Source organism: Dermacentor albipictus, chromosome 8 (assembly GCF_038994185.2).
Source record: "Dermacentor albipictus isolate Rhodes 1998 colony chromosome 8, USDA_Dalb.pri_finalv2, whole genome shotgun sequence".
Taxonomy (NCBI): domain Eukaryota; kingdom Metazoa; phylum Arthropoda; class Arachnida; order Ixodida; family Ixodidae; genus Dermacentor; species Dermacentor albipictus.
Genome location: NC_091828.1, coordinates 103,727,623 through 103,754,944, shown reverse-complemented (window position 1 = coordinate 103,754,944; position 27,322 = coordinate 103,727,623). Strand labels below are relative to the sequence as shown.

At 48.0% G+C, this 27,322-nt stretch overlaps 1 protein-coding gene across 2 annotated transcripts in view; it reads left to right on the top strand.

Moving 5' to 3' along the window:
• Positions 1–27,322, top strand: part of LOC139048923 (protein rhomboid-like) — a 226,774-nt gene that overhangs the window by 109,307 nt on the left and 90,145 nt on the right. The window contains exon 1 of one of the 2 annotated variants that reach the window (XM_070523893.1): positions 22,207–23,034. The exons of the other annotated variant lie outside the window; for it this stretch is intronic. The gene's annotated coding sequence lies outside the window, so the exon portion shown is untranslated. Of the gene's footprint in view, positions 1–22,206; positions 23,035–27,322 lie in introns of those variants that run through there. 2 annotated transcript variants of the gene reach the window in all.

The window sequence follows — 27,322 nt, the reverse complement described above, 5'->3', positions numbered from 1 at the left end:
AGTGTCGGGTACGTTGCACAGTGGGCAGAGGTAGCCGTGGAGTGTCGGGTAGAGGCGATGCATCATCGTTCCGTGCGTGTATGTGTTACTTTGCAGGCGTCTAAGGATTAGGCTTTCTTCTCTGTCGAGTTTAGGGTGCGGTGGAGGGTACACTCGACGCTCGAGCCTGTAATGCTGCAATATGGCCGAATAGTTGGTGGGTACGGCCTCCGCCTCTTCTGTCACGGGTCCGAGAGCGCGTGGGAAGTGGGGAGCCCGGCTGACGTGCTCGCGGGCAGCGGCGTGGGCCGCTTCGTTCCCCTCTAGTCCCTCGTGTCCGGGTACCCACGTTACGCAGGTGTACGGGAGCGGAGTGCTTCGTCTTTTTAGTATCTTGAGTGCATCGGCCGAGATGCGGCCCCTCAAGAAGTTTCTGCAGGCGGCCTGAGAGTCGGTGAATATAATTGCTGCGTCTGTGCATGTGGTGGTGGCGAGAGCGATTGCCGCTTCTTCAGCCGTTTCCGGGTTGCGTGCCTTGATGGTTGCCGATGCAAGCTCGGAGCCTTGGGAGTCGACGACGCTCAGAGCGTACGCGTTTCGATGCGGATACTTGGCCGCATCGGTGTAGCGGGCATTCGGGTCATGCTTGAAACTTCTTTTGATGGCGTTGGCTCTAGCCTGTCTTCTACTCTTGTGATATATGGGATGCATGTTACGCGGGACACGTGCGATGGAAATGCACTCTCGAACGTCCGGTGGTATTCGCTCTTTCTTGTCCGTGTCTGCGACATACGTCTCGCTGTAGTTTAGGTTTCGGAGTACTGATCTCCCTGTGGGCGTGAGCTTGAGTCGTTCCAGCTGGCTGTTCTTGTGCGCTTCGGCGAGCTCTTGCCACGTGTTGTGGACGCCCATCTTAAGGAGACGTGATGTAGAGGCCATGGCGGGGAGTCCCAGGGCGGCTTTGATTGCCTTCCTTATCATGATGTTCAGTTTTTCTATTTCAGCATTCTTTAAAGCCAGGTACGGCGTGCCGTATGTGATGCGGCTGGTGAGGAGCGCTTGTACTATTCTTAGAGTGTCTTGCTCCTTGAGCCCGCTTCTTTGGCTTGAGATCCGTTTGATGAGGTGCGTTAGTTGCGAAAGGGTGCGTTCTAGTCTCGGTAGGCTGGCAGCTCCCGATCCGTCTTTGTGGATGTGGAGTCCAAGTATTCGCACGCTGTCGACTTTCGGGATTGTTGTGCTTAATTAATTAGGTGACGGAAACGCCAGCACTAGATTACTAGAGAATAAGGCGCAAATGGCGTCATGCGCTGAATAGAAAGCGTATTTAAAGGGGCGCTAAAGTGAAACAATGAATCGGTTTAGATTGATGAAGCATTCCTTTAAAACTATACACTTTCGTTAGTATCGTCAGTAATATGTTGATTATTTCAGTGTGGGGAATAAAAGAAGAGAGACTCATTTTTGTTTTATAGTGGCGCTGAAACCAATGCGCGCCAGTACGCCACTGTGACGTCATAAATTGCAAAGTATTATTTTACTGTCAGGGCCTTTGTGGGCGGGCTCTGCAAACGCTACCGAAACTTGCTAATTTCAGTAGTTGAGTCTTTCAGAATGCAGTGCGATCCATCTCGGCCGATAAAAAGAAATAGCTTTGCGCCCGAGCGGACGCCGTCGAATTCCGTGACGTCACGGTGACCTAGTGCGGGAAGTTAACGGCGGCGGCGCCACCTGTATTTTATTTTCTGCTTATCAAGTGGATTCTCGCTGTAAGAGTAGCTTCTCTCTCTCTCTGTTGGATTTTTTTTCTTTAGTGTTCCTACAAGTGCAGAAGAGTAGATTTGGGTAAACCACGTATGATAATAAAACAAAACCTGCGGTCTCAAAAAATTGATAAATAGGAGTTAGTGCGGGTGGGCATACGAGATATAAATGCGTTGTCGCAGATTTACAGCCTAGAAATTTGCGGCACAGATTTACAGCCTAGAATTTGCGGCACAATCTGGTGGATTGGCCGTGGACCGGGTAGTTGAATATAAAGTAAGAAAGGAGAAATGTTAAATTATTGCATCATAATTCGATAATAGGCGGATTAGCATCGAAATATAGACAGCAGATAACCATTTTGTGAAAATGAAGGATTAAGTTAAAACAATTTTTAAAAATGTAGCTAATCGAAATCAATTCGGCGGAAAAAGAACTGGAACCTTAAGGCTTCGACATCTCATTGACTCTACAAGAAAAACCCGGATGGCTTCGCAAGCCTTCCTGTCGCTAGCAAATTAGATAGTAAATAAGAAGATACAGGATTCTATAGTTTTCAACACTCAAATCTAATCTAAGAAGGCGGAACGGTGTTTCTAAGGTTCTTTACTTGTACCTTTCATTTACTGCATTAATAATCGATCTCGTACTGGGAAGTAAAAGAAAACGGAGTTTTGAAGGAATATGAAGGCAGAGTTTCAAAATTCTAAACTGTTTTGGTGTATCGCTTTTAGTATCCTCTTAACGCGAAAAAGTAGAAACCGGAAATGTCCTATCGACGTCCATTTAACCCAGCAGTAGGCAAAGCGTAGTTCGTGAAACGGGTAGAAAAAATAACAAAAAAAATGGTAGGCGACCCTAACCTTTGACTTAGGTGTCTCTTAGCGGTACTCGCACCTCGGCGTTGGTGTTCTTTAGGTTAACTTTAGGTAAACGCAACGCGAGAGCCGAACTCGGAGGCAACCGTTTTCCATTAGTTAGCCGGTTAAACATCACGCCACCTTCTTGTGTGTGAAGTCATTAGTGACGTCATTAGTTCCGCTTTCTACTTCCGGGTTGCCCGGAATTTCGCCAAAGTCGTGCCCACGTGGCGGGTCTCTAAATTTTGCCTACGATTCTGTGCTTTGGTGCGCGGTAATCAGTGAAGTCTAATGAATTGTACTTATTCCAGACACTTCAGTAACTCAACTTGTAACTAAACTTATGCTCTGATATCATATATACGATGAAACCCGTGTGTATTGTACTGTACTACTTTTTCCTATTTCTTTTTTTTTCTGGTTTATTTTTAATTTCCTACCCGGTCGTCCCGGGAGGTGAACCGAAGTGTCGCGCAAGACACAAGAGTGCCACTCGATGCTCTTGCCACTAAAAAAAGACGCAGGAAAAGAACGCAAGCGAGTTTCAAGGTGAATAGTAACGAGCAGCACGTTTACGACACCTTTGTACAGAGCATGCGCGCGCGCGCAATTAAAGAAAAGAAGGGGAAAAAAAAAGAAACGGAAGGGAATAAATAGAGGTAAGAGTCGGCACCGAACAAGAAAGCAGGCTGACGGGTCAAATTTATTGTCGCACTCGTCGGTTTTCCACGCGCACAGGAAGGCCCCGGCGCCAATGGGGTGGCGGGCACTATTACACACACGCACACGCGCACGCACGCACACACACACACACACTCTCTCACACACGCACACACACACACTCTCTCTCTCTCACACACGCATACACACACTCTCTCTCTCACACACGCACACACACACTCTCTCTCTCACACACACGCACACACTCTCTCTCTCTCTCACACACACACGCACATACACACACACACACTCTCTCTCTCACACACGCACACACACACACTCTCTCTCTCTCTCACACGCATACACACACACACTCTCTCTCTCTCACACACACGCACATACACACACACACCCTCTCTCTCACACACACACACACTCTCTCTCTCTCTCTTACGCATACACACACACACACTCTCTCTCTCTCACACACACACACACACACACACACGCACAAACAACGCCGACAGCAGAGGCGGCAGCAGCAGCAGTAGCAGCACCGGGTTTGGGGCTGCGACCGCGTGGCTTTTTTATCTTCATCGAGTCGCGCGCTCTTCGCTTTCCGTTCTCTGCGGCACAGTCGTGCAGACACACGTGACCCGGAGTCGAAGGAGCGAAGAGAAAGCCGAACCCGTCTGGGGGCAACTCGCGTTTCCGGGACTTTGTGGCCGCGCGCACATCCTCCCCGTTTGCAGCAGCCGCGACAGACTGTTTCCGCCGGGAGTTCCTCGGGAGGAGTTTGTCCGCCGCGCGGCGCGGCAGTCGCCACCGCGCCTATAGAAAATGGCGCCCGGAACGAGGGTCGTCTGTTTTTTCTTTCTTTTTTTTTCTTTCTCGTTCGCGCATTTAGTGTCTGGGTTTGAGTGGAAGCTGCAGCTCGGGGACAAATGCGACTTCCGTATTCGAATACGCGTGGAAAACGCGCATCTGCTGTCGTCAGAGAATTGCCGGAGCGATTCGGACGCACTCTGTGTGCATTGAAGAGAAGAAAGGCTCGATTCTGCTGACTGTATGGAAGCAGAGTTTTGACTTGGGCGCTCGTAGTTCCTACAAAAGGAAGTGTGCAGAGTTGGTAGTAATAAAAAGATACAAAATGTACACCAAGATTACTTAATCATTACTGAAAAATAAGCAGTCGAAAGAACGGAGCCAGCCAAAGGATAGTGACGTCATGACCTTCAAGACGTGTCCACCTTGAGACTATACCTAACCTTAAACTAGCCTCTAGGGAGATGTATTATGGGGAAAAAACAGCTGTATATAAGGCCACTGTGTTTCTATGGTTTGTTAAAGTTTGCGACCGGATTCATCGCAGATGATGACAAGTCGAAAAATGTCGTGTCAGTATTCTTTTCAAAAGAGAAACACTAATCTGTGTTGACTGATAAAGCAGCCCTTGAAAATTGTATTTTCGCTTATTTTGCGGTTAGTAGGTTGTGTTACTGTCCAAGAGGAAGTCAAAGTTGAGTTTTTGAATTTCGCGCCAAAATGCTCGCGCCGGTACGTCGGTGTGACTTCACGTTATATTGCAGCATTTCTTTTTCTCTCTCTTTCGTATTTTGGACTTTTCCTGGCGCACTAGATGTCGAATTTTGTTTTGGGAAATTTAGTTACTGGCTACTTTAGAATGCAGTGTTGCCCACCTTCATACCGATCAAGAATTTAACTGGGCCCGCGAACAGACGACGTCAAAAATACGTGACGTCACGTCGAGCTTGTGTGGCGTCACCACTGGTCTTTCATATTTGCGTCTTTTCTGGCCTAGCAGTCAGCCTCCTCTCGTGGCAAGATTGACTTAATTGCTATTGCAGAAGAGTAATTCACCAATACAGTAGAACTCGTTTCTCTCATTATCGTCTCTTTATAGGCGTACCGGCATGATAATTTCGGCTCATTATTATTATTATTATTATTATTATTATTATATTGCGTTAGCTATATGAAGTTTCTTGACCTCTAAATCCTACAAAATATAGCGGCAAGTTTCAGAGTATATTTAAATACTTCATAGCCAGAGTTTCGGCAATGTTTGTGAACTTTGTTTTGGTGTGTGTGTGTGTGTTTGTTTGTTTGTGCGTGTGTTTAGCCTTCCTTGCCTCGCTCAGGAGAAGTAGCCGGCGCCACTAAAGGCGCCAACCTATCCTTAAATTACATATCAATAAAAAAGATGACTGTAATAGCTTTTGTACAGCCGGTTACGTTTCTGCTGTGCCATGACGTCACGACGCAGAATGTGGTCACGTGGGAGCAGGGCGTTGTGACGTCACTTAGTTGACACTTGCTCCGGCTCCCTCGGTCGCCTGCTAGCCGTACTGCAACGCCGTGCCTCACAACGAGGCAGCAGCGTAGGAGGCCACGTGACCACCTTCTGTGTTGTGATGTCACGACACAGTAACCACCTGGGAAAGGAGACCGCAGCTGTTCGTACAAAAGCTATTATAAAAAATATTTTGGGCGCTCTGAGGCTAAAAGAAACAGAGAACCAATAATGAACAGTCCGAAACATTGTGCCAGTACTCATTTAATAATCTTGATGCGTTCTTCGCAGAAACGTACGTAAGGTATGTAGGACATGCTTTCTCCTGGTCTGTTCAATTTTGGCCAAGTAGAGCGCCACAAGCATCCGCACTTCTGGCAGGGTTCAACTCCTCTCACCTAGCTGTATTCGGGAGGTGGCGATGGCTTGACCACTGCAATAATCCTGGCATCCGCGAAACAAAGATGTCTGCTCAAGAAATGTAGGGCGTGCTGATGTTATACTGTCGAAATAACTATGGTATAGAGGCACTTTTGTATGGCCACCGCCTGTCCACTTTAGTACTGCGTACACCAGTGTTCGCCTGAAACCGTTCATTTCAGCATCTTGCCGCTGAAGAAACACGTGATCACCCATCCGTGTACAGACAGACGAGCGGTTCGCGCACACCCCATTCGTGGGGCTACAATGGCGTCTTCCTTGGCCCAGCTGCCGCTTTGTCTGGAAATAAATAAAGAAAGTCAATCCATAGACGCTCTATGGCTACCGCAGCTGCTCCCACTGCACCGTGCACGTTTGATTGCAACCTTTTCATAGGTTGTCCGTTCATTCTTTTTTCCGACAACGCTTATGCCTGCTTTACCTGCTTTCGCTTAACCCAGATATGTTCAGTGAACCAACGAACGCTAGTAAAGATGCCTCGTTAAACGATTGCCATGTTAGGGAATGTTTAGAGTTCGCGTTAGCCATCACGTCGTCTGCTCCAGAAAGTATAGTAAGCAGACGACACCGTGAGATGGAGGTCCTGATGTTAAAGGTTCACCTCGAGGCGAGCTTACTGTGATAACTAGCAGTGCTGAATCACCTTTATCAAAGTTCTGGTAGCGTTGGGTACAATACCAGCCGATGTTGCTGGCACAGGTCCTAGTTTACTCGTATAGCTCAGCAGTTTAGATGCCTCTGGTCATACAAAGCTATGGTGCTGCAACGCCGGACATGTCTCCACGCAAGCGAGTAAGTTCCCGATTCGCTAGTTCAAACCTTTTTCTCTTATCCACAGGCTAAACTGTGGAGTTATTGCCGCCCTAGGCGTTAATCAACATCATTTCCAATCACTTTTAAAGATTGGCACTCCTTCTGTTACTGCACTCTACAGGAGTCCGAGTTCTTTCTCTTACCAGCATTTAAAATATACTTCGTGCACACTGCTTCTTTATTCTTTCTGAGATTTCGCACCAGTATCACGTTTTATGATCAGTGTTGTAATATAACACTTGCCACTCTTACTTGCCTGCTTGGTCAAGAAAGAGAGGCAAATATTACTTCGTCTGCGCCTCCCTCAATGTACATTGCATCCCCCAGCAATTGGTGGAAACCAATCTCGAAGCTCATGTTTTGCCGTGCTAGAGAAGCCAGAAGTGAGCGTCATATCCGCCAGGTATTGGGAATCACTCGCTGCGTATTGGGAATCACTCGCAGACGAAGGCAACTTCGCCTTTGTTTCCCTCGACAAACCAGGCAAGTAAGATCGCCAAGTGCTATATTTAACGACGCAGACCGGTATAAGTGCAATCTTGATGCGAATTATGAGCAAACACAAAGTAGCGGTAAGCGCAACATCTTTTTATAGCGGCTGCTTCGGTTGCACCTCTCCAAGCTTTCGCAACACTGCACGGATTTCGCTAGCTTCATGAACGCGCCGACGGGCGCAAATATTTGTGCAAGTCCGTGAAGTCGGCAGGAGCATCTAGGTTCCTCACGTGCTCCTTGCTGCCGGCGTGTGGGAGCTACATAGACCACCATCACGCTCCAGTTTCTCGTGTAACGAGCATCTCTGCCGCGGCGGCCCGGCTTCTCTGAAACGCTCGCCGCCAACATTTTGCGGGTGTCTTTATTACGGCCCCCCTTTTTTTTCCTCCCCGCTTTTCCGTTATTTTCTGTGTATACTCTGCGCACTTGCACCTTTGTTCCGCACCTCCGTCCTCCTTTATATCGCCATTTTTCTTCTGCTCGCCGTCTGTTCGTCGTCTGCAGTTGTTCTTTCGTGAATGCTGGCTTCCGTGTCGTCTGCTCCTTTTTTCGCCTCCCACTTGAGCGAAATGCGATAGGCGCTGGAACCTACAACTGTGATCAAGTCGTATGCTAGAGCACTGTGCAGCCTTGCGCAACGCAGAAGGCACTTAGACGGGCGGCAGCTTTATAATAAACAGCTTCCATGCGATGGATAGCTTCGCCAGCGCTATCATTTTATACGGTATTCAGGCGTATATACCGCTACGCTCATTGCACCGTCGTCTGCTTCGCTGCCCTATACAGCAGAAGACTCTGCGCCAGCTATGAGGCGTACGCAGCTCAGCTTGTGCACTTGTCCTAGCGGAAAAAGAAAGCGTACGATGTAACTCTTAGATATTTAGGCAAGCTCCGTTTGCGTCAACAGAGAAGGCATAATGATGCAACTCACGATGTAAATGTACATTGTTAGTTATATTAGCGGATTTGGCCAAATAGAGGCCTATACATAGCTTGGTTACACCCTTCGTCGTTACTATCCGCCACTTTCAACGGCAATAAATTCTACAGGTATATACCGCAGAAAGCAACTTGGCCCAATGTATCGATATTGTGCTTTCATACAGCTTAGGTCCCTTGAGCTTGTCACAATCTATCTAATTGTGCCCTCTATTTGCTGCCAGTCCATAATTCAGTATGGGGCGCCAGGTTCCTTGCATGAAATGAAAGCGACTCCGTGTATACTCCCCGAGACGACAGGCGGCGCAAAACACCACATAACGCAAGCACAGCCGATCCAACACAAGATACTGTGGGTGCTTGGACATGCAGGAATAGCGGGGAACGAAGAGGCGGAACAGGTAGATCAAGGGCTTGCAATCCGAGCACCCGAAGAATCCACACTCGAAAGTCTACCGTCTGTTCCAAATGAACACACACACACACACATACACACACACACACACACACACACACACACACACACACACACACACACACACACACACGCACACACACACACACACACACGCGCGCACACTCGCATGCATGTGTACCTACCTACATACATACATACATACATACATACATACATACATACATACATACATACATACATACATACATACATACATACATACATACATACATACATACATACATACATACATACATACATACATACGACGCCTGTCCAATTCACTCAGTTTACAGCGCCTGTCTGGATCAACTGCTGCCTTCAATAAATCATTTTTACCCTCAGCAATCCAGGAATGGAATGCACTCCCAGATGCAATTGTGAGGGAGCATGATCCTGAAGAATTTAAAGAGCGGTTGCTTTCACATTTTGGAAACTACAATTGAACAATCTCTCTTTTCATTCCAAGTGTTGTTGCATTTGAAGTTGCCTGTACACCTATTTTGTTTTGCTGAATTTCTTAACCTGCGCTATTTCAATTCATTCTTGATGTAACATCTTTGACTTATGTATATCTATGACTCCCCCTCCCCCCTTATGTAATACCCTGTAAAGGGTCCTTAAGGGTCCAATAAATGATGATGATGATGATACATGCGAGAATTTGCTGTGTACTTAATACCGGAGCTATAGTTTATAGCGTATGTCTCGTTTATTTTAGTGGAGAAATCTATGAGCGAATTGGGTGGGGCGTTGAATTTCTTGAGAAGAGATACATGCTGTCTCATTTGAAACACACGAACATGCGCGTACACGAAATCACACGCACGCACGCACACACACACAATAACCACGAACGCAAACTGGTATGCAAACTCACAAACATTCAGACAGGCGCATTCGCAGAGGCACACATGCATACACAAGCATGCACAAACACAATACACGCGGCAAACATTTCGAAATGCGCCCGCAACGCGATTAATTTTCTCTGTTTCGTCGTTTGTAGCGCATATGCCACAGCGACCTGCTCCAATATTGGCCGTATAGGTCTGCGCGTTCCTCTGTATACTCGACTGAAAATTAATCCCGATGTGCTGGCTCTTTTAAATCTTGATGCGCTCGCAACAATTTTTGCTTTCATTTTTTTACACGCGTGATCGCACAATTCGGTTGCTTTGCAAGGTTGCCGTGTTGCGCTTTCGGCGTCGCTATTGACTCTCTCTCTCTCTCTCTGACCGGCGTCGGCAGAACTGCCCGCTTTATTTTCGCGAAACTTGGTTCATAATACGGCGTATCCGCGTTATTCCGTGGGCGCCGAAAAAAGAAAGAGTTAGACACCGATTCTTTTCCCGTCGTCTGACTCTCGAGGCAGACGCCGCGACATGTGTGCCTGGCTACACAAAACGCGCACGCTGTTTTTTTTTTCTTTTTACCCCCCTTTGTGCACCGACTCGAGAGACCAGTCGCCTTCGTTTGCGCCCGATTGTGCTGTGTTGTAAGCACTTTGTGTGCCGCACGCTGATGACCTGGTTGTTTGCTCCTGTGCTACGCAAAAGAAAAACAAAAGGAAAGGAAAAAGAAAGCCGTACTTCTTTTGTTTCTCGCCGTATATATTTCTCTGAGTCTTTCTTTCTTTCCTTTCTTTCTTTCTTTCTTTCTTTATCTCGGGGAGAAGTGTTCGGTTGTTAATTCCCCATAGAGAGAGAACAAGGTACACGCCTGACGACTGTTTTGAGCGTCCGACCTGCTTCCCGCCTGTTCTGCGCAGCGCGGTGTCGGCGTTGATTGGAGCAGGGGAAACAGAAACTATAGACGCTTGTTATAACGCAGACAGTGGCGCGCAGCTTGACCTGCGTTATGTCGTCCGGGGGCGTAGGCGCGCAAACTTCGAGAGTGTTACCAACGGAACCCCCCCCCCCCCCGCCCCCAAGGTGAAGAGCTGGGCCACGGGACAGGAGCGGATGCGAGCGTAATTCAGTTTATAATGGTGTATAATGCCCTCTTTAAAAAATAAAAATCCGACGTTTTCATTTGTTTGGCGAGGGAAAGCTAATTATGTTTGTTCAGCTTAATGCATTGACGGGCGTGTTAAGCCTGGTAGTGTGATAATACTTATAGTACGAACACGACACCAGGGAATCCGCGGTATAGCTATAGGTTGGGGGTTTGATTCCGGCAGCGGCGACTGCATTTCGATGGCAGCAAAATGAAAAGAAAAAAGTTTGTGTACTTCGATTTGTATACGTGCACGTTAAAAAAGAAAAAGAGAGAGACCCTCAGGTGGTGAAAATTAATCCGTAGTTCGCCACTATATACGGCGTGCCTCTAATTATATTATGGTTCCGGCACGTAAACCCACCATTGTATTTTTTTTTTGTTCTTTCTGTTTTACGGCGAAGCTGTTACCCCTTACGAGGTCGGGATTTTTCGTGGGCTCGCGTTCAGCCCAAAAACAGTGCTGCCACCTAGCTACCGCGGCTGCTCTGACAGACCTCATACGGTAGCTGGAAAACGGGCCTTGGGTCTGAGTTTCCGCGTAACAGAATTATGCTTTCTCGTATATTCGAATGACAATTTCCGAAGCTGTCGGTTCTGCATCGTGTGTGTGTAACTCGTACTTTACAAGTTATCCGACGCCGTTTACTTCAAGAAATTAAATCAGTTAGATAGGGCCACTTGCGCTTGCCGTAGGGCCTAGAAGAATGAGGACGTGACGTTGCACTTCTGCATACGAGCGTGGCGGCGTGACGTACGTCGCTTGCGGTGGCGCCCGTGTGACGTCGTCTGACGTCAGCTGGAGTCGCGGTATACTTGTCTAACGTCGTTTGTGCTTGTATGACGTCGGCAACATCTTCGCTGTACACATCCACGTTCACAGGGTGGAATCTTGCGTCACCCTGTGGACGCTGAGGTTTACTGTGTGATCATTAATTACTGCAGGAAATGGAATCGAAATCTTCCTTTCCTTCTTTCTTTTTTTTCTTTCTTTCCTTCCTTCCTTTTAATTTTCCGTCCAGCACGTGTTGAGGTTGTGAAACCGTATGTTGGTGCAAGCCCGTAAAAGAAGTAAATATGATCGCGAAAAAGATAAGACAGAGAGGTATACGCGTAGGCAGTACGTAGTTTTCAACGCACACTGGAAGACCTGACAAAAAAACAAACAAAATAAAAAGAACTCCTTTGTGCACGCGCTTATGTCGTCGTCCCCTTTCTGTTGTTGTCCGGGGGGCCTGCTGCCGCTGTCTTGACCGTTTTGTACACCTCGTAGATATGTATAAGCGCGTATACCGCTGTATAGGTACGGGAGAACGAAAAATCTTGGCCAGCCATTGTCCGGCGCACCTTTTTCTTCTTTCTCAACCTCTCTCTCTCTCTTTTTTTGAGGCTTGCGTAACCGCCTGCTTCCCCTACGTTCCCGCATCGTAGGCTCCGCTGCCTGCTGCCGCTACTGGCTACGGCAGTAGCGCCACTGTTTGTGTGTTTGGTTGTTTGTTTGTTTGTTTGTTTTGTTTTGTTTTTCCTTGTTACGGGAGGCACGCGATTTTGGCGCGCGGCTGTCCACGTCGTGCGGAACAAGAAAGGCCGCGGGAGGTATTTCGCAAAGCTGCAGAGAAGAGACGCGGGGTGTGTTTCGAGAAAGAGGGGAGCGAGAGGGAGAGATGGAAGCTGGCTGCGGAGAGCGGGCCACTGGGTGAAATTCGTGTGCGTTGTCCCTCGTGTGTCTTACCTGGGTTTCTTTTTTTCTTTTTTTTTTGCGTGGACCTAGCGCTTTGCTCACATCTCTTCGCTAATTTTCGTGCATGGCCGGAGCAGACGAGGCACGTCTGCTGACGAACGTATGCGGCAGCGCGAGCAGACGACAGACCGGGCGGGTAGGTACGCCACAAACGGCCTTTGTGACTTGAAATACTAATGTAGCGTAGCGAAATCAACGCGAAAGCAGGAGGAAAGGAGCACGATAACACGCACAGTCGCTATGCATGTTCGCGTTTGTGTGCTCTTGCCGAGTCCTCGTCTCGATAGCGCTGCAGTGCAACATTCCTAGAAAATTATTAAGACGCATTATGAATCCCACCGTAATATCATCATCATCATCATCAGCCTGGTTGCCCCCCTTGCAGGGCAAAGGCATCTGCCATGCTTCTCCAACAACCCCGGTCGTGTACTAATTGTGGCCATGCCGTGCCTGCAAACTTCTTAATCTCATCCGCCCACCTAACTTTCTGCCGCCCCCTGCTACGCTTCCCTTCCCTTGGGATCCAGTCCGTAACCCTTAATGACCATCGGTTATCTTCCCTCCTCATTACATGTCCTGCCCATGCCCATTTCTTTTTCTTGATTTCAACTAAGATGTCATTAACTCGCGTTTGTTCCCTCACCCAATCTGCTCTTTTCTTATCCCTTAACGTTACACCTATAATTCTTCTTTCCATAGCTCGTTGTGTCGTCCTCAATTTGAGTAGAACCCTTTTCGTAAGCCTCCAGGTTTCTGCCCCGTAGGTGAGTACTGGTAAGACACAGCTATTATATACTTTTCTCTTGAGGGATAATGGCAACCTGCTGTTCATGATTTGGGAATGCCTGCCAAACGCACCCCAGCCCATTCTTATTCTTCTGATTATTTCCGTCTTATGATCCGGATCCGCCGTCACTACCTGCCCTAAGTAGATGTATTCCCTTACGACTTCCAGTGCCTCGCTGCCTATTGTAAATTGCTGTTCTCTGCCGAGACTGTTAAGCATTACTTTAGTTTTCTGCAGATTAACTTTTAGACCCACTCTTCTGCTTTGCCTCTCCAGGTCAGTGAGCATGCATTGCAATTGGTCCCCTGAGTTACTAAGCAAGGCAATATCATCAGCGAATCGCAAGTTACTAAGGTATTCTCCATTAACTTTTATCCCCAATTCTTCCCAATCCAGGTCTCTGAATACCTCCTGTAAACACGCTGTGAATAGCATTGGAGATATCGTATCTCCCTGCCTGACGCCTTTCTTTATTGGGATTTTGTTGCTTGCTTTATGGAGGACTACGGTTGCTGTGGAGCCGCTATAGATATCTTCCAGTATTTTTACATATGGCTCGTCTACACCCTGATTCCGTAATGCCTCCATGACTGCTGAGGTCTCGACTGAATCAAACGCTTTCTCATAATCAATGAAAGCTATATATAAGGGTTGGTTATATTCTGCACATTTCTCTATCACTTGATTGATAGTGTGAATATGGTCTATTGTTGAGTAGCCCCTACGGAATCCTGCCTGGTCCTTTGGTTGACAGAAGTCTAAGGTGTTCCTGATTCTATTTGCAATTACCTTAGTAAATACTTTGTAGACAACCGACAGTAAGCTGATCGGTCTATAATTTTTCAAGTCTTTGGCGTCCCCTTTCTTATGGATTAGGATTATGTTAGCGTTCTTCCATGATTCCGGTACGCTCGAGGTCATGAGGCATTGCGTATACAGGGTGGCCAGTTTCTCTAGAACAATCTGTCCACCATCCTTCAACAAATCTGCTGTTACCTGTTCCTCCCCAGCTGCCTTCCCCCTTTGCATATCCAAGGCTTTCTTTACTTCTTCCGGCGTTACCTTCGGGATTTCGAATTCCTCTAAACTATTTTCTCTTCCATTATCGTCGTGGGTGCCACTGGTACTGTATAAATCTCTATAGAACTCCTCAGCCACTTGAACTATCTCGTCCATATTGGTAATGATATTGCCGGCTTTGTCTCTTAACGCATACATCTGATTCTTGCCAATTCCTAGTTTCTTCTTCACTGTTTTTAGGCTTCCTCCGTTCCTGAGAGCATGTTCAATTCTATCCATATTATACTTCCTTATGTCAGCTGTCTTACGCTTGTTGATTAACTTCGAAAGTTCTGCCAGTTCTATTCTAGCTGTAGGGTTAGATGCTTTCATACATTGGCGTTTCTTGATCAGATCTTTCGTCTCCTGCAATAGTTTGCTGGTATCCTGCCTAACGGAGTTACCACCGACTTCCATTGCACACTCCTTAATGATGCCCACAAGATTGTCGTTCGTAATAATGACCGTAATATAATGACTTCCCAAGGTGGCATGTGCCAGCGAGCCTGAATTGTAACCCTGTAGTCGACTGGCTTGCGGCTTCATTGGGACATGTATGCAACGTGGGGCAACACACACCCACACGTAGTACAGGCTCCGCCTACACAAGGCCTCATTGCACATAGCTTTCTCTGCTCCTGCGCACCGAAACTTAGTTACAGAAGGACACTTGTATTGAAAGAAGTTTGCCTCCGCCGTGACGTCATGACAATGAGCGAACGTAATTGGCTGGCGCTGCTTCTGTGCGAATTCTGAGTTGGACGTCGGCAAGTGATGGAGAAAAGTCTGCATGTTTCCGGCGCGCAATGAAGGGATGACCGCACCATGAGAGGCAGTGCCATGTTTTCGCCAATCTCGGCCCTGTGTGGTCCCTTACCGTCGTCTAATACATAGCTTAAAGGGACACTAAAGTGAAAAATGTTTTCTTCTGCATCAGTAAATTACCGTTCTACAACACCAAAAAACACCACTCTTACAACGATAAGGCGTTTGGTAAGCCAGAAAAAGCGCAAGAACGAAATACGGGTGGCGACGCCTACTTAAGTTCCCGCACCTGGGGGCTGTGACGTCTTGCATTTTGGTGGCACCTTCTAGGGCCTACTAACTATATATAGCGGTACAGATTGACTACATTGTGTTCTAAAGGAACCAGATATTAAGCATGCCAAGTTTCGGGAACCTTTATTCAGCCAACGCGGCCCAAATGCGAAAACATACTTTGGAATCCCTGACGTCACGCTGACGTAACGGCGCTGGGGTTTCGGCGCGAAATTCAAATACCGATACTTGGACCTTTATTTTCTCCATCTAATAACCAAACTATTTTTTAAATGACTGCCAGCAGCGTTCTCAAACAATGCTTCATTACTCTAAACTGATTTATTGTTTGGCTTTAGTGTCCCTTTAACTCTGTACGTGCCGTGTCCAAGTATGCATATTAATGCGCTGATCGTTACGAGTGGGCTAATCTGCCCGGTTAATCCCTGTTAGGAGTGCTTAGGCGTTGCGATACAGCGTCTCGCTGTGTCAGCCACCCGCAGTGCTTTGTGCACGGCCACTTATACCGTGTCTTCTTTCGTACAGTCCGCCAACTTTGAAAGCGAAGCATACCGCGAGCGCGGTAAAGGAGGAAAGTCGGCGATAGTTGCCTGCCATAGAGCTTCTAATGCATGCTGGCCGGAATTTTCGTCCAAACTAGCAGGTTACTGCCATGTGTAAAATATTTCCTCTTATCATCGCGCGTTTAAGTGTGACCATTGCGGGCTCCACTATTTCATTCTTTTTTTTTTCGTTCGTGTGTGTGTGTACATTTCTTTTCTCAAGTAATTTTCATCACTCGCGACGCTTTAGCTTATTATAAATGTGAAACAGAATAGCAGGAAGCGCATGCTTTCAGCTTTTCCGTTTGATCAACATGCTGGTTCTTATCTGGGGCAATTTAAGGACGCATGCTTACGCACATACATACATACATACATACATACATACATACATACATACATACATACATACATACATACATACATACATACATACATACATACATACATACATACATACATACATACATACATACATACATACATACATACATACATACATACATACATACATACATACATACATACATACATACATACATACATACATACATACATACATACATACATACACGTACCTCTCACACGCACACCAATGTTTGGAACGCCTGTTACGCGAGTGAAAACGCGGTAGCTCGCCGAGGGCCATCCGAGCGGAGACGAAGAAGCCGCAACCATGCATGCGACGTTGCAACAGAAAACTGGGACGAGGAACGACCCGCGGCCGGTACGGCTGCGGTGCAGCGGCAGCGGGGGCGACGCGGTAGCATTCTCCACGCCTTGTGAACGGTATACACACACACACACACGTATATGTTGGCAGGGACACGGCGTAAACCGCCACTGTGCGTCTTCTCGCGGGGATGCGCGTTAGCGTCACTGCACGTTGTTGACCTTTCGACAGACCGCGTCTGAATTCCAACTGTGTGTGTACTTCTTGCGGAGCTGTGCTGGACGAGATAACATGCGTGACTATATAGTACGTATAACCCTTGCAAAAAAATATATCTATGGTGACCCTGTTGCGTTTTCGTTCTGGTTATGTTGTTGACTATAGAATGTCTGGTGAGACGCAGTTGAATGGAATGCGTTACTTCTGCAAGGGGAAGGACGACACGGACGGAGCGAAGCACGGTTCTTAACGTCCGCTATAGGGACGTAGTGCGGGCGTCCCTCAGGTGGTGCGTTTACGTGAACCCTATAAAAAGAAAGGTAGCCTAGAGTCAAGACTTGTCGGGCCGGAAGCCGCTGTCGTCGGGTTTACGTAAACAGCGTAGCGGTGTCGAGGCCGAGTGGTGTCGAGGTCGAGCGGGGTCGAGGCGGGTTCGGTCGGTATATACGGTAGCAAGGGGCGGGGATTTTGACTCGCCCAACCCACTTGGAGTAGAGTGCGTGGAAACCCGGTCGGATCGGGATATGGCTCAGATCGACTTTGGACTCGACCCGCTTGGGTCGATCGAGTTCCTGTAAATGAAGTTCACGAGGATGGTTCGTTCGGTCAGTTGGTATTGCATTCTTGAAATTGACAGCGCGAAAAGTCTTAGATACGAAGTATTTGCAGAGCCGTGTCTGTCTTTATTTCTCCTTCGCATTAGGATCTTTCGCGCTGTTCGCTTCAATAAGTCCACAAGCCGAGCGCTTTGCGATCAGCTGTCACCAAGTAGCTCTGTTTTAAAGCGAATAGCTTTCATTCGCTGAATATGCTGAATATGCCGAATGTGCTGAATGTGCTGAATGTGGAAAACCACCTGCGCCAGCCATATCGAATTCTTGGTGCGAACCCACTAAATAACCAGGGCGGGTATTCACAAGGCTTTTGGTTCGTATAAGTTTTCTTTGCCATCGGCTGTCCCTTTACGCTAAAAATACATCCAGCATCAGCATTGGCTGACATCTGCTGTTACGAACAATTTCAGCGCAAGATCTCTTTTTTTTCTTTTCTGAATTCGGGACCTGGTTTTCTGTTTTGCTTTACGTTAGTACGTCTTTCTATGCAGTCGCATCGGGGTGACTATGGATGTGGATTATTTTGACAAGGGACATATTGCGTATGCGCTGTGTAGAGGCCCAACCAGCCTCAAAGTGGGTAAGGTTAGGTAATGAATTGTCGTATTTAGAGGCACAGAGCTTCCTTCCAGAACAAAGCTGCCGGCGTAGTTTTTGAGCAGACTACAACGGAGTCTCTCCGTACGCCCACAACGACGCACCCACCAGCTTGTCCGAGGACTGAAGCTTAAAATTTACAAATTCGTAATTCGGTAGCATAATCCATGGAAGCTTATTGGTAGCGGAAGTTCACAAATCCGCAGTTCGGTACCGGAAGCGGATGTCGCAGTTCTGCAAACTGCGTGTGTCAACGCATCCGAAAGGGACAAATGTGATGCGCGAGAAATTGCAGCCCTGTACGTGAAAGTGTCGCGATGTTTGCGAGGGTTTTAGCAAAAAGCGCTGTTCACAAGTCCGTGGTATAGTACAACAGAGTGGCGTAGACTTCATCGACGTTGTCCGCTTTAGATGTCTCGATAGTTGCATTTGACAGAATTGCGGTATCACCTTGTGTTCCCCACTTACAGAGTTGTAAGCTAGTTGCTTCATATTTTCTTCTTTCTGCGAAATTTTGCGATTTTCATGAATTCTTTTGAAGTCTGTCTGTCTGTCTGTCTGTCTGTCTGTCTGTCTGTCTGTCTGTCTGTCTGTCTGTCTGTCTGTCTGTCTGTCTGTCTATCTGTCTATCTGTCTATCTATCTATCTATCTATCTATCTATCTATGTGTGTCTGTGTATCTGTCTGTGTGTCTGTCTGTGTATCTGTCTGTCTGTCTGTCTGTCTGTCTGTCTGTCTGTCTGTCTGTCTGTCTGTCTGTCTGTCTGTCTGTCTGTCTGTCTGTCTGTCAACACGATGTTAGACGTATGATACAAAATGTACTACGTTTGGTACCGATGTAACTCGCTTCAAGGTACCATACGGGCGGTTAATTTATTCTTTTTTACGTGTTTACGACAAACGCGCTATACGCGAGGCAAAATGAGGGCGAATGGCTTTTATATATGCCGTGTGGATTTCCTTTTTTTTTGTTATTTCTCTCTCTCTTCCCCCTTATTCGCTCCATTTCACGTTTTCCTTTCCCCACAGTATATAGTCGCGGCCGTTGCTTGGATTCTTTAGCTCGGTTCCGCATCAACCTGGATATTGTTTATTTTTTTAGGCCTAGCTTTGTGAGCAGACGCCACAAGGTGTCTTTTTTTTCTTTTCGTCAGCGCTCATGTGTCGTTTTAGCGTTCTGTTATTGCCTGCATCGCCCTATCAGCAAGCCCGAAATTTCGCTTCTGTTGACCAGGCGCCGTCTTCATCAAGGAAAAAAATAATAATAAAAAAGAAGAAATTAGTTTTTTGTTCGTCTGAAAGTCGGTCGCTGTTAATATTTCAATTTTCTTCCGCGATGGATTTACTTCTTCATCATTAAATCATAAAGTTCAGATACCAAGACGGCAAATTCATATTACTTCGTATGTAAATTTATATATATAGTAATGACAGTAATAGTAATAATCAAAATGTAATATCTTTTTTGCCTTAGTTGTCTAAAAAAAGCGCACATTAAGCCTTCGCCTTGGTGCCCTTTCCTTTACATTAAGTATATATTTGCTTATGCAGGAGCGATTACTGTATTACACGCCATTTAATTTATCATCGGTTTCTTTCATACCATCATTTATACATTTTCGTCTCTTTTTTTTTATCGTATTACCATCCGGTTCGTAGCCTATACGCTCTAGCGGATATGTACAGTCAACCGCAAAAGTTTACGGGACGCAGGGTCTGCCAAGAAGCTGAATTCTCGCGAAGCATGGTCACACAGCCTCGAAATAAATGCTCCAGCATGTAGTAGCCTTCGCCACCTACACAGTGATTCATTAAATACGAAGTGTCATGCCTTAACAGTGCAATCATTCATATTCGGAGGGGAAACCGCATCCGGCAAACTTTTGCTGTTGATTGTACATTTCTTAGCCATCATCATCATCATCATCATCATCGGATGCACCCCCTACGTGCTCTTACTCTTCTTTCCCTGTGCACGTGTGTGCTTGAAACGCTCCCTGTTATTCTTCGTTTCAGTACCGCTATTGTTGAATCATTTCAGTATCCCGCCCCATCGACTAGTTTTCTCTTGAATAAGTCGACTTTCCCTTCAGCGTATTTGCGATTCTGCGTTGTCCGACGGAACAGTGTTGCATTGCTCTTCGTGGTTCCTCAACCAATCTTCCGTTTGACTTTCGAGAAACTAACTTCTCCTGTAGGGAGCGACATCGCATTATCCGGAGCAAAACAATGCAAAGACGCCACCCCCCCCTTTCCTCGCGCTCCCATTATAATACCGTGAGTGATATGACAATACTGACATTTTCATGTCATGGTCATCAACATCATCATTATCATCAGCCTATTTAGTGTCCGCTGCTGGACGAAGGCTTTTCCCAGTAATCTCCAATTATCCTTGTCTAGCGGATTCGAACTTCCGCCAGCAAATTTCCTAATTTCACCATTCCACCTTGTTTACTGCCGCGAACTGCGTAACTGTGCTTCCCTTCTCGTGGCACCCATTCTGTAACCCTAACGGTCCAGCGATTACCTGTTTTAAAAAAGAAATTAGTACTTAATTACCTCTCTAAGCTATATGCAATTTCTTCTTCGCCTCCTTTCGGTGTCAGTTCTTTCTTTTTCTTTCTTTACTATTATTTTTTTACCATCAAATCAGAAGGCAGGTACGCTGTTGTTGGCCGCGACACCCGCCCCCTGACCTGCGTGTCGGGGGTTTGGTAGATCACCCGATCCGCTGGACAACAAAGTTTACTCTATCTATCTGGGCACATTAATAAGCAATTATGAGCGCATTGCAGACGATTTCGTCCACACCGCAACCGCCCACCACGTGGCGCTGCCGCGCGCCATGCCTTTACCATGCCTGATCAAGCGGCTGCGTTACGCTTTTTTTCTTTCCTGTCGTCTGCTACGAATGCGAACGCGAAAACGACTCCCACGCAGGCCGCCTCCGCCACGCACCATCGACGCGGACGCCAACGGCCGATAAAAGAGAAAGGTGCGCGCGCGCCCGATTCTGCCGCGCTGCTAACTCCCGTGCTCATCGCACATCGGCCACTACTGAGCGGATGGAGCGCGTGTATAAACGAGTTTGGGGCGCTGCGCGAATTCCCTCACCGCGGGCACCCACCTACCCGTTTCCCACAGCGACGGCCGTGTTTGATCTGGTAGCCCGGCCGTCCCCGGGACGGAACCCTATAATGCGATTTGTTTCGTCTGCCACTTTGACCTCGCTTGTCTTGTCTCGGCTTTGGCTCTCGCCGAACGGACGCCCGTCGTCTGCTGTCTCTCGCCTCGCTCTTCTCTCTCTCGCTCACTCACTCACTGACTCGCACGCGCATCTCCACCACCACCTTGTTTCGCTTTTGCGGCCGTTTTAATCTCGCGTGTATTGGAACTACCCTCGCCCGCTTACTCCCGCACTTCCCGGCTCTGCCGCCCGGCTTCACCTGTTTCTTCTTAGCCCGTGATGAGGGCCGGCTACGTGGGGGCGGCTTTCGTATCAATGAAGAGAGGGGCCGACCGAGTGACTTTGATTTGCGTCTGCCGCCTGTACCGCGTGTTCGTCTTTGCGTCTATTAGCCAACGTCCTCTCCCTCTCCGTTTTCTCTTACCCTCCGAGTGCTTTATTTTTCTCCGAGACGGAAGCATAGTAGATGAGGGAAGTGATGCAGACGGCAAGGGTGTGTAGCAACGTTCTTTGTCTCTCACATGCCGCGTAGCAGCTACCCTCCTCCCCGATTCGTCGTCAGTTCGGGCCTCCCCAAGCCGAAAGGTGTGGTGCCCGGTTTCTCCCCCGTCGTCTTGAGGCACTTTATTGTACATGGGTACTTTCGCTTCCCCGTGCGGGGCTTTCTTTCTTTAAAGAGCGCGCAAAAGGTGGCGCGGAGAGGTGAGGCGAGGAGGAGGAAATGCGTTTCCTTCTTGTAAACCGATGGAGGTGTGTGTACGTACGTGTGCGAGTGCGGAGCGGATGGAGAGAGACGAAAGCGAGGGGGACCCGCGGCGCGACGGGAGGCTTTCTTTCCCCCTTTTTTGTCTCTCTCCTCTATTTCCTCCTCCGCTTCGCAACCTAGTTTGGCGATAAAAAAGCGCGGCGACCCAGCGAGGAAGAAAGAAAGAAAGAAAGAAAGAAAGAAAAGAAACAAAACGAGATGAAAGGGCCGCCGGCGCCGTACCGCTTTCGCGTTCAGCAGTTCTTCAGTCGGCGGCGGTCCGTCGGCTGTCGTGGTTCGGTTGCTGCAGCTCCTCGCTGACTTCTCGCGTCGTCTGCTGCTCCCGCGAGCGTGTGCGAGTTGAGGCTCGGCTCGGCTTCGCCGCAAGACAAAACCCTCCTGGGATCGCGTGTGCTTCCCTCTGGCGGTCGCTCGACGCGTCGTCTGCTCGCAGTGTGTGTGTCGTCTGCGTGCCGGCGTACTCCGCGCACTCCTCGTACGAGAAGGGGACCGACCACACGGAGGCTCTAAAGGAAAAAAAGAAAGAAAGAAAAAATAAGCGGAGCTTGCGTGGGGGAAAATTTGTTTCATGTCTTGGCGTGCTTTCCAAGAGCTGCTCCGATGTATTCGTCGGTTAGGTGGCTGTCCCCGCCGGTTGACGTAGTAATAATCGTCGACGTGACGTCCGAAGGTGGTGGTGGTGGTGGAGTGCCCGGGCGACTGGTGTGCCGACGACAGCGACGAGATTTTGCGCGATCGGAGCGGTTGATCTGAGATCGCCGGTTCCGATCTTCGACGCCAAGGCGACCCCCTCGGCTCCGTAAGGTCGAGCGCTCTTGCGAGAGACGCGGTTGTCCTCCGACCGGAGAGCCGTCTCGGTGTTGGCTGTGCGTGTTTCGACGACGACCTTCGACAAGGCCCCCCTTCGCTGTGCGGTCGTTTTAAAGACTTGTCGCCGTGTTGCTTCGCCAATTGATTTCCTTTCGACGCCGACATGGTGATTCGGATTGCGACGGAGTGCTTGCAGCCTCGTCTCGAAAGGAGCACGTGTGGAATTCCTGCCTTTGCAAGCCGCTCAGCCATGTCAGGTGAGATCTTTGCTTCAGCTGGTGCCGTAAAACGACTCGGGGATATCTGACTTGTTTTCTTAAAGCCTACGATCGTATATGTCGTCTGTTCTGAACGAACGAACCACTCGGATTTGTATGTATGTTCATTAGAAGAATGCAGTTTAAATGCAGACGACGTTGAACCGTAGCGTTGACAGACGTGGTAGCAGACGTGCGCGTACAAACGCGTATCAGCTGGTCGATTGAGGACAGTAATACGCGTCTAATTATCGTCACGTCGTTGGAACTCTTAGATGACCAGTAATGTGGCCTAGGTAACAATCACCTATTTCCTTTCGTATTTCCGCTTCGGTTTCCGTTAACGTTGGTGACAGGGAAAACGCGATTTGCCGTAGCCCGGTTTCCGCACCGGACCTCCTCATTCGATCGCGCCTGTAGAAGCGGATCGCACCTCGACGTTCCAATGCGCGATGTGAGCCGCATAATTACTGCATTTCCTTTTCTTCTCTTTCATTTCCGACATTCGTGTTAATACAGGCTGGCGATGATGAAATTCTTTCGTAAGTGGAATCGGAATCTGTGACGTAATGATCAGACGGAATTACCTTTAGACTTTGTATTCCAATCTCCGATCTATGCATTCCCACAAACAAAACGTCATATTGCACAAAGCATTTTTGCTAGGGCTTCTAATAATTCGCTAAAGATATTTCGCGTCGAATTGGCTTTCTCGGCTTCTGACCCGTCGTGTGATTTAAGAAAAGGTGCGCTTGCTTTTTCTTAGTTTCTTTATTTTACTGAACTTTCTTTAATTTCTTTTTTCAAATTTTATAAGCGCTATTCTGTGTGTTCAACATACGTGCTTTTCATAACATAATTTAATACAGAACTTACGAGACTATGGCGCTGTGATTGTTCATCCACCATGTGAATTATTGGTAGTACATGCATTTGTCTGTAATGTGTGCTTACAACATCGGACGTTCTCGTGGCATTATGTAGTACTTTTTAATCAGTATTTTTTTCTAAACACGCTAAGGCAAGAAGCCTACACGCACACGCAGAATCATCGCGAATTGTACTCATAGTGGATATCTTGTTTCGAAAATTACCAATTTGCAAGGTCGGAAAAGTCGTTTGAAGCCGGAAGGGCGAAATTTAGGCAAATCCATGCGCCAACAATCATTCCCACGCTGACGGAACTGCCGTAACTGCAGCTCCCGTCGGCAACTATAGCGGCAGAGTTTCTTATAGTAATGGTTTGCAGTAAACTTCTTTCTACGCTATAGCCCTTACGGAAAAGGTTGCGCGACATCCAATTGCATCTCAACAGATATTCCATCGAATTTCAACGGAAAGTAAACAGTAACTCAACGGCATCTCCATAATGACTCTTTCTTTTAATTTTCGGTAAAAGGTATACACCCCCTCGACTTCGACGCCGCGCTTACAATCGGCACTTGCGCGCGGACCTGCAGTTATTGCTCAAGCGACCGCTCCGGACATCTGGGCGGGCTTGTGTTGGCCATAAGGTGAAACGGCAAGTTCGTTCTTTCTGTGTCTGTACCCCGCGTGGCAGCGGCAACGCGGCGGATGGGTTCAAGGTTGACCTGTTTTCTTCTCCCGAGAGAGGTCGCCTTTCACCGCTGCCTCGTTGGGCCGACGAGCAGCCCTCGGTCGGTGCGGTCTCGTATGGCCCTTGCGTCACACCGCGATGTTCTTGTCTCCATAAGCAACCCCGCCGCGAGATGGTCGCGGTAGCAAGCGCCCGGTCAGCCGCTGTAGCGATGGGAAAAAAAGCGTTCGCCCTACGGAGCCGTCTGGTTATTTACCGCCGCACACGCGCACGCACTTTAAATGTAAATGCGGGGTTTTACGGGACTCGGCTGGTGCAGTGCATGGCTTGTAAGCGGTTCGACGCGGTACACGGTGCTGAGGCCAAGCGCGGCGTTCCTTATTATTATTATTACTTTAAAGGGCAATGAAAAGGGCCGCAGTTTCTGGGTGCGCAGCGGTGTCTCAGCTGCACTTGCAGTGTGCGATCTTCTGCTTCGCATTATTATTATTTTTTGTACGTCTGCAACGTTGTCCGTCGGCGTTCGGTACGCAGACGATATTTTTGTCGCCGACGAGACGATCACGGTTGCGGAATTGCAGGCGGTTCATAAAGGCGGCATTATATTGATTACGGCAAGTCCCGGCTATCTGCAGTACTCGTGCGCAGATGATATTTTGTCTCGAGCATGCAGACGGACACGGGTGCAGAGTTGCAGACGCATCATTAAAGGCGCGGTATAACGATAATTGAGTCGCCGTCCTTCACTCGTTTACGCGCAGACGATTTGGTCTTCGAAGAAGGCGATCACGACTGTATACATTTGCAGATGGGTAATAGACGTGGTTTATTGATCGCTGCGCAGACGATTTCGTATTAGAGCCAGACGATCCGCGATTGTGGAGTTGCAGACGGTTCGTGTAAGTGGCGTATTGGCCTCTGTAGCTTTGTCCGTCTGCGGCTGGTGCGTAGGTAATTTGACTCTCGAGCCAGATGGCCACTTCCGCGTAGGACGCAGTCGGTTTCAAAAGTGTATTGATTGCACTGTTGGTTAGCAGGGATGCGATGTAGGAACTCTGAAAAAGCTTCGGCTTCCGTAGCACGTACGGAAGGATTGCAACATGCTGAGCCTATGACGCTACGAGCCTATAACGCTACGACGCAATAAATTGCCTTAATTGAAGACGCTTGACATATGTCAGCTAGTTGCACTATATACATATTGCTTTCTTGGACCGGTTAACTGCAATGATCTTGGGCTCTGCTTATTGCAAACATTTGTAGCTTGGCTCGCATCCTATGATTTCAGATACCCGCCGTGGTTGCTCAGTGGCTATGGTGTTAGGCTGCTGAGCACAAAATCGCGAGATCGAATCCCGGCCGCGGCGGCCGCATTTCGATGGGGACGAAATGCGAAGACACCCGTGTACTAGATTTAGGTGCACGTTAAAGAACCCCAGGTGATCGAAATTTCCGGAGTCCTCCACTACGGCGTGCCTCATAATCAGAAAGTGATTTTGGCGCCTAAAAACCATCAATTGAATTTTTTTTATGACTTTAGATATCGCTGGCGCTTCCAGAAAACAAAGCAGACGACGCTGTCATGTGGTTGTCTTCCATCTTAGATTTTGCAGGCGCTTGGCAACTGCACAATCAGTTTCACGATTGTCGTTAACGCTTGTACGGCGTCAAAAATTTTAGCGGCTTGTGTGCCAAACTGGATAAATTTAATTTTATCCGCACATTATAACAAGATTGCGGTGGTTAGTCAGGGCACATCTGTCGGATGTTATAGTGTGCAGGTATCGCGACAGAAAACTTACAGGCGGACGCAAGCGACTGTTATAGCAACTCCTGAATAACTGTTGTGATGTTTCGAAGCGCACATTCATATACTGCGTCACTTTTGCTTGGCATTGCGACAAAATATGGCGCAGTTCACGGTTGTCTGCTATACCTGCCAAGCCTAACAAACAGACGATGAAGGGCAGGCGCAGGCGACTCTCTATTCGCGCTTTTGTCCGTTTCAGTTAAACTAAATAAAGACCAAGCAGCTCATTAAAAAGTGCTAATAGTTCCGAGATAATGGCTGAAGTGTTGTTTGAATGCGCAAACCTACCTGCTGCGTCACTCTTTCTTGGCCTTCTGGCCGTATACCTGACGTTTGGTTCGCTGTAGTCTGCTTTCTGCCAAGCTTATAGGCGAACAGACGATCTCAATGAAGCGCAGAAGCAGACGATTTTCCGTTCGCTCTTTTTGGCTTCGTTAACCAAGGATGGCCACACGAGCCCAACAAAACGCACCGTATAGTAGTTTCAAAATAACGGATCGAGTGTTGTTTCTAAGCGCACCACCTATACGTGCTGCGTCACTCTTGCTTGGCCTTCCGGCCAAATCTGGCGCAGTTCGCTGCCAGAAAAAACAAAAGCCAGGTTCGTTCGAGCATATCGGCGAATTTTAAGCGGGATGGCCGTGGATGTCCGTTTACATCTGCGGCTTCGCGGACTTCCTGCGTCGTTTATGGGGAAACCGTGCCAGGAATCACTTCCGGTCAGCCCCAAATGCCAAGGTTACGCAAGACTTTCGCGTTTTTTTTTTCTTCTCCTCCACTCTTGCTTTCGTTTAAGGCGCTGCTCATGCCCGAGTCGGTGCCACGCAAGGCCTGGAATAATTGGCAATCAATTGCAACCGCGACGGCGCTATTACGAGCCGGCGCGGGTGGATACAGCAAGTGCAGCTCACAAGGAGCGA